Source organism: Oncorhynchus kisutch, linkage group LG29 (assembly GCF_002021735.2).
Source record: "Oncorhynchus kisutch isolate 150728-3 linkage group LG29, Okis_V2, whole genome shotgun sequence".
NCBI lineage: Eukaryota > Metazoa > Chordata > Actinopteri > Salmoniformes > Salmonidae > Oncorhynchus > Oncorhynchus kisutch.
This window is the reverse complement of record NC_034202.2, coordinates 40,738,898-40,754,026: the sequence shown is the minus strand read 5'-3', so window position 1 is coordinate 40,754,026 and position 15,129 is coordinate 40,738,898. Positions and strand designations below refer to the sequence as shown.

At 47.1% G+C, this 15,129-nt stretch overlaps 17 non-coding genes across 17 annotated transcripts; all 17 read right to left on the bottom strand.

Annotated features, from left to right (window-relative positions):
- Nucleotides 1-8,594: 8,594 nt before the first annotated feature.
- On the bottom strand, nucleotides 8,595-8,665 carry trnag-gcc (transfer RNA glycine (anticodon GCC)). Its single transcript has one exon. It is a non-coding gene; the product is annotated as a tRNA-Gly (tRNA).
- Nucleotides 8,666-8,776: 111 nt separating this feature from the next.
- On the bottom strand, nucleotides 8,777-8,848 carry trnad-guc (transfer RNA aspartic acid (anticodon GUC)). Its single transcript has one exon. It is a non-coding gene; the product is annotated as a tRNA-Asp (tRNA).
- A 546-nt stretch (nucleotides 8,849-9,394) lies between these two features.
- trnag-gcc (transfer RNA glycine (anticodon GCC)) lies at nucleotides 9,395-9,464 on the bottom strand. The gene has a single exon. It is a non-coding gene; the product is annotated as a tRNA-Gly (tRNA).
- A 111-nt stretch (nucleotides 9,465-9,575) lies between these two features.
- On the bottom strand, nucleotides 9,576-9,647 carry trnad-guc (transfer RNA aspartic acid (anticodon GUC)). The gene has a single exon. It is a non-coding gene; the product is annotated as a tRNA-Asp (tRNA).
- Nucleotides 9,648-10,193: 546 nt separating this feature from the next.
- On the bottom strand, nucleotides 10,194-10,264 carry trnag-gcc (transfer RNA glycine (anticodon GCC)). The gene has a single exon. It is a non-coding gene; the product is annotated as a tRNA-Gly (tRNA).
- Nucleotides 10,265-10,375: 111 nt separating this feature from the next.
- Nucleotides 10,376-10,447, bottom strand: trnad-guc (transfer RNA aspartic acid (anticodon GUC)). The gene has a single exon. It is a non-coding gene; the product is annotated as a tRNA-Asp (tRNA).
- Nucleotides 10,448-10,993: 546 nt separating this feature from the next.
- Nucleotides 10,994-11,064, bottom strand: trnag-gcc (transfer RNA glycine (anticodon GCC)). Its single transcript has one exon. It is a non-coding gene; the product is annotated as a tRNA-Gly (tRNA).
- Nucleotides 11,065-11,175: 111 nt separating this feature from the next.
- On the bottom strand, nucleotides 11,176-11,247 carry trnad-guc (transfer RNA aspartic acid (anticodon GUC)). Its single transcript has one exon. It is a non-coding gene; the product is annotated as a tRNA-Asp (tRNA).
- Nucleotides 11,248-11,797: 550 nt separating this feature from the next.
- Nucleotides 11,798-11,868, bottom strand: trnag-gcc (transfer RNA glycine (anticodon GCC)). The gene has a single exon. It is a non-coding gene; the product is annotated as a tRNA-Gly (tRNA).
- A 111-nt stretch (nucleotides 11,869-11,979) lies between these two features.
- On the bottom strand, nucleotides 11,980-12,051 carry trnad-guc (transfer RNA aspartic acid (anticodon GUC)). The gene has a single exon. It is a non-coding gene; the product is annotated as a tRNA-Asp (tRNA).
- Nucleotides 12,052-12,597: 546 nt separating this feature from the next.
- On the bottom strand, nucleotides 12,598-12,668 carry trnag-gcc (transfer RNA glycine (anticodon GCC)). Its single transcript has one exon. It is a non-coding gene; the product is annotated as a tRNA-Gly (tRNA).
- A 111-nt stretch (nucleotides 12,669-12,779) lies between these two features.
- Nucleotides 12,780-12,851, bottom strand: trnad-guc (transfer RNA aspartic acid (anticodon GUC)). Its single transcript has one exon. It is a non-coding gene; the product is annotated as a tRNA-Asp (tRNA).
- A 546-nt stretch (nucleotides 12,852-13,397) lies between these two features.
- On the bottom strand, nucleotides 13,398-13,468 carry trnag-gcc (transfer RNA glycine (anticodon GCC)). Its single transcript has one exon. It is a non-coding gene; the product is annotated as a tRNA-Gly (tRNA).
- A 111-nt stretch (nucleotides 13,469-13,579) lies between these two features.
- Nucleotides 13,580-13,651, bottom strand: trnad-guc (transfer RNA aspartic acid (anticodon GUC)). Its single transcript has one exon. It is a non-coding gene; the product is annotated as a tRNA-Asp (tRNA).
- A 546-nt stretch (nucleotides 13,652-14,197) lies between these two features.
- On the bottom strand, nucleotides 14,198-14,268 carry trnag-gcc (transfer RNA glycine (anticodon GCC)). Its single transcript has one exon. It is a non-coding gene; the product is annotated as a tRNA-Gly (tRNA).
- A 111-nt stretch (nucleotides 14,269-14,379) lies between these two features.
- Nucleotides 14,380-14,451, bottom strand: trnad-guc (transfer RNA aspartic acid (anticodon GUC)). The gene has a single exon. It is a non-coding gene; the product is annotated as a tRNA-Asp (tRNA).
- A 546-nt stretch (nucleotides 14,452-14,997) lies between these two features.
- Nucleotides 14,998-15,068, bottom strand: trnag-gcc (transfer RNA glycine (anticodon GCC)). Its single transcript has one exon. It is a non-coding gene; the product is annotated as a tRNA-Gly (tRNA).
- Nucleotides 15,069-15,129: the final 61 nt, after the last annotated feature.

Below are 15,129 nucleotides of genomic sequence, written 5' to 3'. Positions count from 1 at the left end.
TTTTCTGCTAGATGTTTTCTAATACCCATTTTCACCTGTTTCACCAGAAATCAAATACTTTGCTTATTCAACATTTTTAAGATGGAAAATCATTTAACAATTATATGTAGCTGCTAGATACAGTAGATATATTGGGATGAGAGGCACACCCTCTTCATTACAGAGAGAAGCAAGCCAGAGCCACAGGTGATTAGTACAGGTCAATTTGTTGTCAGGATCCATGTGTTAGGAGGATTGAGACACTGATCAGTGACTGGCTGGAGCATAAATTTGTGTCAGTGATGTGTAGTCTGTTGGACCGAGAGAGACGTGAGATTAGGAGGTGGGGATGCATTCAGAGATGCACCGTTTGTAACACAGATCTTGGGATTGTTGCATGGGAAGGTCATGTGATCAGGTTAAACTCAGAGAGGCCTAACAGGGGGGCCTAACTTTAACAGTATTGAATAAAAGTAACAGTACCAAGTTAAATTACAGAAAGTATCTCTATGTCTACAGGATAGCATCTGTCTCCTCAGTGAGTCATCACTCCCTACTACTTCAACAAGATCCTCACTGCAGTCCTCACAATGCTCCAAACTAACACGCAACCATCACATAACTGTTGCCCCGTGCGTCTTCACTCCTTAGGGAAGGAGGGGGTTGATGAAGGTGGCAAGGAGGGTGCAGAGGAGGCTGGCGTACAGCAGGGGGAGAGGGTTTGAAAAGGGGGGGTTGTATGGAGTCTGGCCCTAGGCACTAAGAGACCGATGGCACGGGGCTCGTGTCTGTGCCAGGCTGTGGAAGGTTCTGAAAGCACGCCACGTGCTGGATAGCGGGTAAATAGTGCCCGGGGCGGCTGTGGGCGTCACACTGCTGCACAGCATCACGTTACAGCTCCTCAGGCACAGGAGCCTTGCTTCACCTGCCCCATCTGTTCCCCGAATGTGTGTGTTTCACACACACACACACACACACACACACACACACACACACACACACACACACACACACACACACACACACACACACACACACACACACACACACACACACAGTGCATTCGGAAGGTATTCCGACCCTTTGACTTTTTCCACATTTTGTGAAGTTACAGCCTTATTCTAGAATGGACTGAATTACTCCCCCCCCCCCCCCCCCCCCCCCCCCCTCATCAATCTACACACAATACCCCATACTGATAAAACAAAAACAGGTTTTCAATTCAAAATATATGTGAAATATTACATTTACATAAGTATTCAGACCCTTTACTCAGTACTTTGTTGAAGCTCCTTTGGCAGCGATTACAGCCTCGAGTCTTCTTGGGTATGACGCTACAAGCACACCTTCACACCTGTATTTGGGAGTTTCTCCCATTCTTCTCTGCAGATCCTCTCAAGCTCTGTCAGGTTAGATGGGATTTTCAGGTGTCTCCAGAGATGTTCAATCTGGTTCAAGTTTGGCCTCTGCCTGGGCCACTCAAGGACATTCGGCGATTTGTCCCGAAGCCACTCCTACGTTGTCTTGGTTGTGTGCTTAGGGTTGTTGTCCTGTTGGAAGGTGAACCTTCGCCCCAGTCTGAGATCCTGAGTGCTCAGGAGCAGGATCGCTCTGTTGCTGAAAAACATCCACACAGCATTTTTACGGTAGGGTTGGTGCCAGGTTTTCTCCAGACGTGAAGCTTGGCATTCAGGCCAAAGAGATCAGTCTTGGTTTCATCAAACCAGAGAATCTTGTTTCCCATGGTCTGAGAGTCCTTTAGGTGCCTTTTGGCAAACTCCAAGAGGGCTGTCATGTGCCTTTTACTGAGGAGTGGCTCCGTCTGGCCACTCTACCATAAAGCCCTAATTGGTGGAGTGCTGCAGATATGGTTGTTCTTCCATTTTAGAATAAGGCTGTAACAAAATGTGGAAAAAGGCAACATGATAAGGATTTATCAGTCACAGTCACACTGACGGTCATCCGTCTTAAGACCATGGGCCAACACGGGTTGTTCAAATTGGCATTTTATATTTAGTCTGATTCATATTTATGATTAACGTGTGCTGATAATTATCCTAAATGTCAATGCTGCACTACAGACGATGAGACGAAGAATGCAACTAATGTTTTAAAATCTGATTATTGTATTGATTTCTAGTTATACATAGGGACATTTCATGATGCTTCTGCAGAATGTGCAAATTGGATGGTTGAGTTGTACAAATTCAAATTCAAAGTTTGCTTTACAGGGTAACTGTCCATGGTGTCACGTTCTGACCTTTATTTCCTTTGTTTTGTATTTATTTAGGATGGTCAGGGCGTGAGTTGGGTGGGCAGTCTATGTTTGTTTTTCTATGATTTGGGTATTTCTATGTTTCGGCCTAGTATGGTTCTCAATCAGAGGCAGGTGTCATTAGTTGTCTCTGATTGAGAATCATACTTAGGTAGCCTGGGTTGCACTGTTTGTTTGTGGGTGATTGTCTATGTTGTAGCTTCACGGTCGTCATTTGTTTATTGTTTTGTATACAGTGTCAGTACTTGCTTTATTAAAGATTTACCATGGACACTTACGACGCCGCATTTTGGTCCGATCCTTCTCGCCTCTCCTCTTCAGATGAAGAGGAGGACGGCCGTGACACATGGGTTGTCTATGAGTCTAGGTTATGTTTGGCCTTGTCATTTCTGTCTTTTTCTAAAGGTCCTGTCAAGTCATGATTGTGTTTTCTGTCAAATTCTGTCAACGTGTGTTGACGATATTGGTAATGTTCAATTAATTGATTGTGTCATGACAAGTCTTCCCATAAGCCTATTAGCTAGGTTTTAACTACTACTACACCCGTATAACCTGTTATTACAATGTTATTAGACCTGTACAACCTGCTTTAAATGAAAAGGAAAGTGCTACAATTAAAACCATTCTTCTTGTCTTTTCACAACCTCTTCGGGATTGGTGGGTCCCCCACGGGACGGTTGAGCTGAAGTAGGCTAATGCGATTAGTATGAGGTTGTAGGTAACAGAAACATTTCCCATGACGTAGAAATATCTGTAATTGGCAGAAAGCTTAAACTCTTGTTAATCTAATTGCACTGTCCAATTTACAGTAGCTATTACAATGAAAGAATACCATGCTATTGTTTGAGGAGAGTGCACAGTTATGAACTTGAACATTTCACATTTCCACAAACTTCAATGTGTTTCCTTTGAAATGGTATCAAGTATATGCATATCCTTGCTTCAAGTCCTGAGCTACAGGCAGTTAGATTTGGGTGTGTCAATCTCAGTGAAAATGGAAAAAAAGTGTTTGATCCTTAAGAGGTTTTAATTAAGCACTTTTCAAGTATTTTCAAGGTCTGTGGTACATTTCCAGTGAAGTGAAGTTAATTGAAAATGTGCGGCATTCCGGCTTATCCCAGACCAGTCGCTCCGATGGGAATGAAATTCCCTCTGAGCTAGCGCTGCTTGTCCGGGACCCAGCGTTGGTTTTAGAGCCATCTGTCTGACCAGCAGTTTGAAAAACATTAGACAGTAAATATTAATGCCATAATATTGCAGTGTTGGACAGCTCACTGAGCTGTGGTCTCCAGGCTGGTTCTATTTGTCACACTCCAGAAAGCACACTATTTTGTAACTAGGAAAGAAAACGTCAAGAGTTGAGAGCCTCGACTAGTTAAGCAATCCCAAACAATAACACTTAACTTAACATTTGACATTTGGAGGAATGATTTCATTGTTTTGTTTCATATGTTTTTATTTCTATTAGTTTTAAGATTTATGTTTTAAATTGTTTTTATTTCAGTTTACATTCAGTTTTAGTGTTAGGGACAGAAAGTAGTCTATGCGTGGAAGGATTTGAGCCATTTACGGTATGTATTGTATAGTTTTTGTGTTATTTGGCATGTCACTTGGCAGTAATGCATAAGATGATGGGTCATTGGTTGGGTTAGGTTTCAAGGTAGACTCAGCAAGATGACGTAGATGCACAAAGTAAACAGTAGTAGTGGGCTAATATCCGCAAACAACCAGGAGTGATGAAGCTGTCTTGGTCCAGTAGCTACAATTAGCAGAACAAAGTGCACCTGTGCATATGCGCAGATACTCTGTATGACTGTGTAAGAGCAAAGTCTTGCGAAGTGCTAATCTGAATGGTTGCGCTTGAGATGAGCACTTTTGTCAAATTGGTGATTATAGTTGGTCACAACTAGGGCTCTGGCGGTCATAAAATTTTGTCAGCCAATGATTGTCAAGCAGATAACTGGTGGTCTCACAGTAATTGACCGTTAATGAACATAAACACACTTAGCATTGCTTACAAGCCACTGATGGAACATCTACACTTAAAAACATTGTCACGTTCTGACCTTAGTTCCTTTGTTATGTCTTTGTTTTAGGTTGGTCAGGGCGTGAGTTGGGGTGGGTAATGTATGTTATTTTTTCTATTAATTTGGCCTAGTATGGTTCTCAATCAGAGGCAGGTGTCGTTCGTTGTCTCTGATTGAGAATCATACTTAGGTAGCCTTTGTCACGCCTTGGTCATAGTGTTTTGTGTTTTCGTTATATATTTTGGTCAGGCCAGGGTGTGACATGGGTTTATGTGTTTGGTTTCGTATTGGGGTTTTATAGGATTTGGGATTGCTATGTTTAGGGGTGTGTCTAGTTAGGCTTGGCTGCCTGAGGCGGTTCTCAATCTGGAGTCAGGTGATTCTCGTTGCCTCTGATTGGGAACCGTATTTAGGTAGCCTGAGTTTCACTTTGTATTTCGTGGGTGATTGTTCCTGTCTCTGTGTAGTTTCACCAGATAGGCTGTAATTAGGTTTCACGTTCCGTTTGTTGTTTTCGTATTTATTAGTTATTTCATGTATCGTCACTTTTTCTTCATTAAAGACATGAGTAACCACCACGCTGCATTTCGGTCCGACTCTCTTTCAACAAACGAAGAACTCCGTTACAGAATCACCCACCACAGCGGCGTGGTAACAGGCAGGAAAAGCGAAAGGAGGACGTTATGGACAGCAATGGCATGGAGTATACGACGTGGGAAGAAATCGACAGGTGGGCGGCGACCCAGAGAGAGTGCAGGAGCCCGCCTGGGATTCGCTAGATCAGTGCGACGAAGGCTATAGGCGAATGGAGTCGAAAAGGAAAACACGGCGGCGCAGAGCGAAACCCGAAAGTCACCCCAAAAAATGTATTGGGGGGGGGGGGGCTCAGAGGGAGAGTGGATGAGTCAGGTGTCAGACCTGAGCCAACTCTCCCTGTTAATCGTGAGGAGCAGCGATATAAGGACTTCTGGTCTTGGGAGATGATATTAGACGGAAGAGGACCCTGGGCTCAGCCTGGTGAATATCGCCGCCCCAAGGAGGAAGCAGAGGCAGCAGGAGATAGGAGCCGATACGAGGGAACACGGTTGGCAAGGAAGCCCGAGAAGCAACCCAGAAAAATTATTGGGGGGGGGGGGCTTACAGGGAGTATGGCTATGCCAGGTAGGAGACCTGCGCAAACTCCCTGTGCTTTCCGGTGGGCTAGAGAGACCGGGCAGACACCGTGTTATGCTATGGAGCGCACGGTGTTTCCAGTGCAGGTGCATAGCCCGGTGCGGTTCATACCAGCCCTTCGTATTGGCCGGGCTAGAGTGGGCATCGAGCCAGGTAAGCTTGGGCAGGCTCGGTGCTCAAGAGCTCCAGTGCGCCTGCACGGTCCGGTCTATCCAGAGCCACCTCCACACACCAGTCCTCCGGTAGCAGCTCCCCGCACCAGGCTTCCTGTGTGTGTCCTCGCTCCAGTATCACCAGTGCCCGCAACACGCATCAGGCCTACAGTGCGCCTCGCCTCTCCTGCGCTGTCGGAGCCTTTCTCCCCTCCTGCGCTGTCGGAGTCTCCCGCCTGTTCAGCACAGCCAGAGCCTTCCTACCCTCCTGCGCTGTCGGAGTCTCCCGCCTCTCCAGCGCTGTCGGAGCCTTTCTCCCCTCCTGCGCTGTCGGAGTCTCCCGCCTGTTCAGCACAGCCAGAGCCTTCCTGCCCTCCTGCGCTGTCGGAGTCTCCCGCCTCTCCAGCGCTGTCGGAGCCTTTCTCCTCTCCTGCGCTGCTGGAGTCTCCCGCCTGTTTAGCGCAGCCAGAGACTTTCTCCTCTCCTGCGCTGCCGGAGCCTCCTGCCTGCATCAAGCAGCCTGAGCTGCCAGTCTGCAGGGAGCTGTCAGTCTGCAAGGAGCTGTCAGTCTGCAAGGAGCTGCCAGTCTGCAGGGTGCTGTCAGCCTGCATGGAGCAGTCAGAGCTGTCAGTCTGCATGAAGCAGCCAGAGATGTCAGTCTGCAAGGAGCTGTCAGTCTGCAAGGAGCTGCCAGTCTGCAAGGAGCTGCCAGTCTGCAAGGAGCTGCCAGTCTGCAAGGAGCGGCCAGTCTGCAAGGTGCTGTCAGCCTGCATGGAGCAGTCAGAGCTGTCAGTCTGCATGAAGCAGCCAGAGCTGTCAGTCTGCAAGGAGCTGCCAGTCTGCAAGGAGCTGTCAGTCTGCAAGGAGCTGGCAGTCTGCAAGGAGCTGCCAGTCTGCAAGGAGCGGCCAGTCTGCAAGGAGCTGTCAGTCTGCAAGGAGCTGTCAGTCTGCAAGGAGATGTCAGCCTGCATGGAGCAGTCAGAGCTGTCAGTCTGCAAGGAGCTGCCAGTCTGCAGGGTGCTGTCAGCCTGCATGGAGCAGTCAGAGCTGTCAGTCTGCATGAAGCAGCCAGAGCTGCCAGTCTGCAAGGAGCTGTCAGCCTGCATGGAGCAGTCAGAGCTGTCAGTCTGCATAGAGCAGCTAGATCCGCCAGTCAGCCATGATCTTCTAGATCTGCCAGTCAACCAGATTCTTCCAGATCAGCCTGTCAACCAGAATCTTCCAGATCTGCTAGTCAACCAGAATCTTCCAGATCTGCTAGTCAACCTGAATCTTCCAGATCTGCCAGCCAGCCAGGATCTACCGGAGCCTACTACCTACCTGAGCTTCATCTCAGTACTGGGCTTCCTCTCAGTACTGGGCTTCCTCTCAGTACTGGGCTTCCTCTCAGTACTGGGCTTCCTCTCAGTACTGGGCTTCCTCTCAGTACTGGGCTTCCCCTCTGTTCCGGGCTGCCCCTCAGTTCCGGGCTGCCCCTCAGTTCCGAGCTGCCCCTCAGTCCCGAGCTGCCTCAGTCCCAAGCTGCCCCTCAGTCCCGAGTTGCCCCTCAGTCCCGAGTTGCCCCTCAGTCCCGAGCTGCCCCTCAGTCCCGAGCTACCCCTCAGTCCCGAGCTGCCCCTCAGTCCCGAGCTGCCCCTCAGTCCCGAGCTGTCCCTCAGTCCCGAGATGCCCCTCAGTCAAGAGCTGCTCCTCAGTTCTGTGGGGTTCTGGGTGAGGACTATTAGGCCATGGTCGGCGGCGAGGGTGGATTATCCCAGGACGCGAAGGGGAGGAACTAGGACATTAATGAAGTGGGGTCCACGTCCCGAGCCGGAGCCGCCACCAAGGACAGATGCCCACCCGGACCCTCCCTATGGTTTTGAGGTGCGTCCGGGAGTCCGCACCTTGGGGGGGGGGGGGGGGGGTTCTGTCACGCCTAGGTCATAGTGTTTTGTGTTTTCGTTATATATTTTGGTTAGGCCAGGGTGTGACACGGGTTTATGTGTTTGGTTTCGTATTGGGGTTTTATAGGATTTGGGATTGCTATGTTTAGGGGTGTGTCTAGTTAGGCTTGGCTGCCTGAGGCGGTTCTCAATCTGGAGTCAGGTGATTCTCGTTGCCTCTGATTGGGAACCGTATTTAGGTAGCCTGAGTTTCACTTTGTATTTCGTGGGTGATTGTTCCTGTCTCTGTGTAGTTTCACCAGATAGGCTGTAATTAGGTTTCACGTTCCGTTTGTTGTTTTCGTATTTATTAGTTATTTCATGTATCGTCACTTTTTCTTCATTAAAGACATGAGTAACCACCACGCTGCATTTCGGTCCGACTCTCTTTCAACAAACGAAGAACGCCGTTACAGCCTTTTCCCACCTGTGTTTTGTTCACCCTAAAAAAAGCAGTCCTTTCTCCCTGTCGGGAAATTGAGCCCCGGCCTCCCGCGTGACAGGCGGGGATACTCACCACTATACTAACGAGGAGCTGGTGTGTTGGACCTTTGAAAAAACGTGGAGCATTGGTACAAACCATAAGTTTGCAGTGTTGGGCTTTAACCCTTCTAACAAAAACATCTGTATAGACTGAATGGTTAGAGCTGCTGTGACCCCTCTATGGAATGCTGGGACTCTCACGAACACGTACATGTAATCGATTTCGCTCTATACCACTCACAGGCCACACAATCGTAGTTAGAAGGTGATGTCCCAGGACATTGTCACAAATGCCAAACTCAAGACCGTTGTCACTGACTAGTTGGTTACTCGTTTCGCTTTTAACAACTAAAGCCTTGCACAAAGTAAATCACCTCACACACTGGACATCTACAATGGATTCACCAAAGTCTCCTGAGAATGAGTGAATGTCCAAACTGAAAACGAAAGCAAAGTGAGATTTTCAAGAGTCAGTTGAGATTTCGACCAAGACCAACAGAGATTTCTGTTGGCCTGGCAATCGAACACAGATTTCTTCCTCAGGGGTTTGCATACTTCACGAAATTACATGTTCAAAAGATCCTGCATTGGCCGGGAATCGAACCCGGGCCTCGCGCGTGGCAGGCGAGAATTCTACCACTGAACAACCAATGCCTTGGAATACTGAGAAAAGGCCGGAAATCGTATCATAAAGCTTTATCTCCAAGCATATGTTTCGATTTGTGGGCTCAGCTACATTGTTCACCCTAAAAAAAGCAGTCCTTTCTCCCCGTCGGGGTATTGAACCCCGGTCTCCCGCGTGACAGGTGGGGATACTCACCACTATACTAACGAGGAGGTGGTGTGTTGCACTTTTGAAAAAACGTGGAGCATTGGTACAAACCATAAGTTTGCAGTGTTGGGCTTTAACCCTTCTAACAAAAACATCTGTATAGACTGAATGGTTAGAGCTGCTGTGACCCCTCTATGGAATGCTGGGACTCTCACGAACACGTACATGTAATCGATTTCGCTCTATACCACTCACAGGCCACACAATCGTAGTTAGAAGGTGACGCGTTTGTGGGATGTCCCAGGACATTGTCACAAATGCCAAACTCAAGACAGTTGTCACTGACTAGTTGGTTACTCGTTTCCCTTTTAACAACTAAAGCCTTGCACAAAGTAAATCACCTCACACACTGGACATCTACAATGGATTCACCAAAGTCTCCTGAGAATGAGTGAATGTCCAAACTGAAAACGAAAGCAAAGTGAGATTTTTCAAGAGTCAGTTGAGATTTCGACCAAGAACAACAGAGATTTCTGTTGGCCTGGCAATCGAACACAGATTTCTTCCTCAGGGGTTTGCATACTTCACGAAATTACATGTTCAAAACAACCTGCATTGGCCGGGAATCGAACCCGGGCCTCCCGCGTGGCAGGCGGAATTCTACCACTGAACAACCAATGCCTTGGAATACTGAGAAAAGGCCGGAAATCGTATCATAAAGCTTTATCTCCAAGCATACGTTTCGATTTGTGGGCTCAGCTACATTGTTCACCTTAAAAAAAGCAGTCCTTTCTCCCCGTCGGGGAATTGAACCCCGGTCTCCCGCGTGACAGGCGGGGATACTCACCACTATACTAACGAGGAGCTGGTGTGTTGGACCTTTGAAAAAACGTGGAGCATTGGTACAAACCATAAGTTTGCAGTGTTGGGCTTTAACCCTTCTAACAAAAACATCTGTATAGACTGAATGGTTAGAGCTGCTGTGACCCCTCTATGGAATGCTGGGACTCTCACGAACACGTACATGTAATCGATTTCGCTCTATACCACTCACAGGCCACACAATCGTAGTTAGAAGGTGACGCGTTTGTGGGATGTCCCAGGACATTGTCACAAATGCCAAACTCAAGACAGTTGTCACTGACTAGTTGGTTACTCGTTTCCCTTTTAACAACTAAAGCCTTGCACAAAGTAAATCACCTCACACACTGGACATCTACAATGGATTCACCAAAGTCTCCTGAGAATGAGTGAATGTCCAAACTGAAAACGAAAGCAAAGTGAGATTTTTCAAGAGTCAGTTGAGATTTCGACCAAGAACAACAGAGATTTCTGTTGGCCTGGCAATCGAACACAGATTTCTTCCTCAGGGGTTTGCATACTTCACGAAATTACATGTTCAAAACAACCTGCATTGGCCGGGAATCGAACCCGGGCCTCCCGCGTGGCAGGCGAGAATTCTACCACTGAACAACCAATGCCTTGGAATACTGAGAAAAGGCCGGAAATCGTATCATAAAGCTTTATCTCCAAGCATACGTTTCGATTTGTGGGCTCAGCTACATTGTTCACCTTAAAAAAAGCAGTCCTTTCTCCCCGTCGGGGAATTGAACCCCGGTCTCCCGCGTGACAGGCGGGGATACTCACCACTATACTAACGAGGAGCTGGTGTGTTGGACCTTTGAAAAAACGTGGAGCATTGGTACAAACCATAAGTTTGCAGTGTTGGGCTTTAACCCTTCTAACAAAAACATCTGTATAGACTGAATGGTTAGAGCTGCTGTGACCCCTCTATGGAATGCTGGGACTCTCACGAACACGTACATGTAATCGATTTCGCTCTATACCACTCACAGGCCACACAATCGTAGTTAGAAGGTGACGCGTTTGTGGGATGTCCCAGGACATTGTCACAAATGCCAAACTCAAGACAGTTGTCACTGACTAGTTGGTTACTCGTTTCCCTTTTAACAACTAAAGCCTTGCACAAAGTAAATCACCTCACACACTGGACATCTACAATGGATTCACCAAAGTCTCCTGAGAATGAGTGAATGTCCAAACTGAAAACGAAAGCAAAGTGAGATTTTTCAAGAGTCAGTTGAGATTTCGACCAAGAACAACAGAGATTTCTGTTGGCCTGGCAATCGAACACAGATTTCTTCCTCAGGGGTTTGCATACTTCACGAAATTACATGTTCAAAACAACCTGCATTGGCCGGGAATCGAACCCGGGCCTCCCGCGTGGCAGGCGAGAATTCTACCACTGAACAACCAATGCCTTGGAATACTGAGAAAAGGCCGGAAATCGTATCATAAAGCTTTATCTCCAAGCATACGTTTCGATTTGTGGGCTCAGCTACATTGTTCACCTTAAAAAAAGCAGTCCTTTCTCCCCGTCGGGGAATTGAACCCCGGTCTCCCGCGTGACAGGCGGGGATACTCACCACTATACTAACGAGGAGCTGGTGTGTTGGACCTTTGAAAAAACGTGGAGCATTGGTACAAACCATAAGTTTGCAGTGTTGGGCTTTAACCCTTCTAACAAAAACATCTGTATAGACTGAATGGTTAGAGCTAGCTGCTGTGACCCCTCTATGGAATGCTGGGACTCTCACGAACACGTACATGTAATCGATTTCGCTCTATACCACTCACAGGCCACACAATCGTAGTTAGAAGGTGACGCGTTTGTGGGATGTCCCAGGACATTGTCACAAATGCCAAACTCAAGACAGTTGTCACTGACTAGTTGGTTACTCGTTTCCCTTTTAACAACTAAAGCCTTGCACAAAGTAAATCACCTCACACACTGGACATCTACAATGGATTCACCAAAGTCTCCTGAGAATGAGTGAATGTCCAAACTGAAAACGAAAGCAAAGTGAGATTTTTCAAGAGTCAGTTGAGATTTCGACCAAGAACAACAGAGATTTCTGTTGGCCTGGCAATCGAACACAGATTTCTTCCTCAGGGGTTTGCATACTTCACGAAATTACATGTTCAAAACATCCTGCATTGGCCGGGAATCGAACCCGGGCCTCCCGCGTGGCAGGCGAGAATTCTACCACTGAACAACCAATGCCTTGGAATACTGAGAAAAGGCCGGAAATCGTATCATAAAGCTTTATCTCCAAGCATACGTTTCGATTTGTGGGCTCAGCTACATTGTTCACCTTAAAAAAAGCAGTCCTTTCTCCCCGTCGGGGAATTGAACCCCGGTCTCCCGCGTGACAGGCGGGGATACTCACCACTATACTAACGAGGAGCTGGTGTGTTGGACCTTTGAAAAAACGTGGAGCATTGGTACAAACCATAAGTTTGCAGTGTTGGGCTTTAACCCTTCTAACAAAAACATCTGTATAGACTGAATGGTTAGAGCTGCTGTGACCCCTCTATGGAATGCTGGGACTCTCACGAACACGTACATGTAATCGATTTCGCTCTATACCACTCACAGGCCACACAATCGTAGTTAGAAGGTGACGCGTTTGTGGGATGTCCCAGGACATTGTCACAAATGCCAAACTCAAGACAGTTGTCACTGACTAGTTGGTTACTCGTTTCCCTTTTAACAACTAAAGCCTTGCACAAAGTAAATCACCTCACACACTGGACATCTACAATGGATTCACCAAAGTCTCCTGAGAATGAGTGAATGTCCAAACTGAAAACGAAAGCAAAGTGAGATTTTTCAAGAGTCAGTTGAGATTTCGACCAAGAACAACAGAGATTTCTGTTGGCCTGGCAATCGAACACAGATTTCTTCCTCAGGGGTTTGCATACTTCACGAAATTACATGTTCAAAACATCCTGCATTGGCCGGGAATCGAACCCGGGCCTCCCGCGTGGCAGGCGAGAATTCTACCACTGAACAACCAATGCCTTGGAATACTGAGAAAAGGCCGGAAATCGTATCATAAAGCTTTATCTCCAAGCATACGTTTCGATTTGTGGGCTCAGCTACATTGTTCACCTTAAAAAAAGCAGTCCTTTCTCCCCGTCGGGGAATTGAACCCCGGTCTCCCGCGTGACAGGCGGGGATACTCACCACTATACTAACGAGGAGCTGGTGTGTTGGACCTTTGAAAAAACGTGGAGCATTGGTACAAACCATAAGTTTGCAGTGTTGGGCTTTAACCCTTCTAACAAAAACATCTGTATAGACTGAATGGTTAGAGCTGCTGTGACCCCTCTATGGAATGCTGGGACTCTCACGAACACGTACATGTAATCGATTTCGCTCTATACCACTCACAGGCCACACAATCGTAGTTAGAAGGTGACGCGTTTGTGGGATGTCCCAGGACATTGTCACAAATGCCAAACTCAAGACAGTTGTCACTGACTAGTTGGTTACTCGTTTCCCTTTTAACAACTAAAGCCTTGCACAAAGTAAATCACCTCACACACTGGACATCTACAATGGATTCACCAAAGTCTCCTGAGAATGAGTGAATGTCCAAACTGAAAACGAAAGCAAAGTGAGATTTTTCAAGAGTCAGTTGAGATTTCGACCAAGAACAACAGAGATTTCTGTTGGCCTGGCAATCGAACACAGATTTCTTCCTCAGGGGTTTGCATACTTCACGAAATTACATGTTCAAAACATCCTGCATTGGCCGGGAATCGAACCCGGGCCTCCCGCGTGGCAGGCGAGAATTCTACCACTGAACAACCAATGCCTTGGAATACTGAGAAAAGGCCGGAAATCGTATCATAAAGCTTTATCTCCAAGCATACGTTTCGATTTGTGGGCTCAGCTACATTGTTCACCTTAAAAAAAGCAGTCCTTTCTCCCCGTCGGGGAATTGAACCCCGGTCTCCCGCGTGACAGGCGGGGATACTCACCACTATACTAACGAGGAGCTGGTGTGTTGGACCTTTGAAAAAACGTGGAGCATTGGTACAAACCATAAGTTTGCAGTGTTGGGCTTTAACCCTTCTAACAAAAACATCTGTATAGACTGAATGGTTAGAGCTGCTGTGACCCCTCTATGGAATGCTGGGACTCTCACGAACACGTACATGTAATCGATTTCGCTCTATACCACTCACAGGCCACACAATCGTAGTTAGAAGGTGACGCGTTTGTGGGATGTCCCAGGACATTGTCACAAATGCCAAACTCAAGACAGTTGTCACTGACTAGTTGGTTACTCGTTTCCCTTTTAACAACTAAAGCCTTGCACAAAGTAAATCACCTCACACACTGGACATCTACAATGGATTCACCAAAGTCTCCTGAGAATGAGTGAATGTCCAAACTGAAAACGAAAGCAAAGTGAGATTTTTCAAGAGTCAGTTGAGATTTCGACCAAGAACAACAGAGATTTCTGTTGGCCTGGCAATCGAACACAGATTTCTTCCTCAGGGGTTTGCATACTTCACGAAATTACATGTTCAAAACAACCTGCATTGGCCGGGAATCGAACCCGGGCCTCCCGCGTGGCAGGCGAGAATTCTACCACTGAACAACCAATGCCTTGGAATACTGAGAAAAGGCCGGAAATCGTATCATAAAGCTTTATCTCCAAGCATACGTTTCGATTTGTGGGCTCAGCTACATTGTTCACCTTAAAAAAAGCAGTCCTTTCTCCCCGTCGGGGAATTGAACCCCGGTCTCCCGCGTGACAGGCGGGGATACTCACCACTATACTAACGAGGAGCTGGTGTGTTGGACCTTTGAAAAAACGTGGAGCATTGGTACAAACCATAAGTTTGCAGTGTTGGGCTTTAACCCTTCTAACAAAAACATCTGTATAGACTGAATGGTTAGAGCTGCTGTGACCCCTCTATGGAATGCTGGGACTCTCACGAACACGTACATGTAATCGATTTCGCTCTATACCACTCACAGGCCACACAATCGTAGTTAGAAGGTGACGCGTTTGTGGGATGTCCCAGGACATTGTCACAAATGCCAAACTCAAGACAGTTGTCACTGACTAGTTGGTTACTCGTTTCCCTTTTAACAACTAAAGCCTTGCACAAAGTAAATCACCTCACACACTGGACATCTACAATGGATTCACCAAAGTCTCCTGAGAATGAGTGAATGTCCAAACTGAAAACGAAAGCAAAGTGAGATTTTTCAAGAGTCAGTTGAGATTTCGACCAAGAACAACAGAGATTTCTGTTGGCCTGGCAATCGAACACAGATTTCTTCCTCAGGGGTTTGCATACTTCACGAAATTACATGTTCAAAACATCCTGCATTGGCCGGGAATCGAACCCGGGCCTCCCGCGTGGCAGGCGAGAATTCTACCACTGAACAACCAATGCCTTGGAATACTGAGAAAAGGCCGGAAATCGTATCATAAAGCTTTATCTCCAAGCATACGTT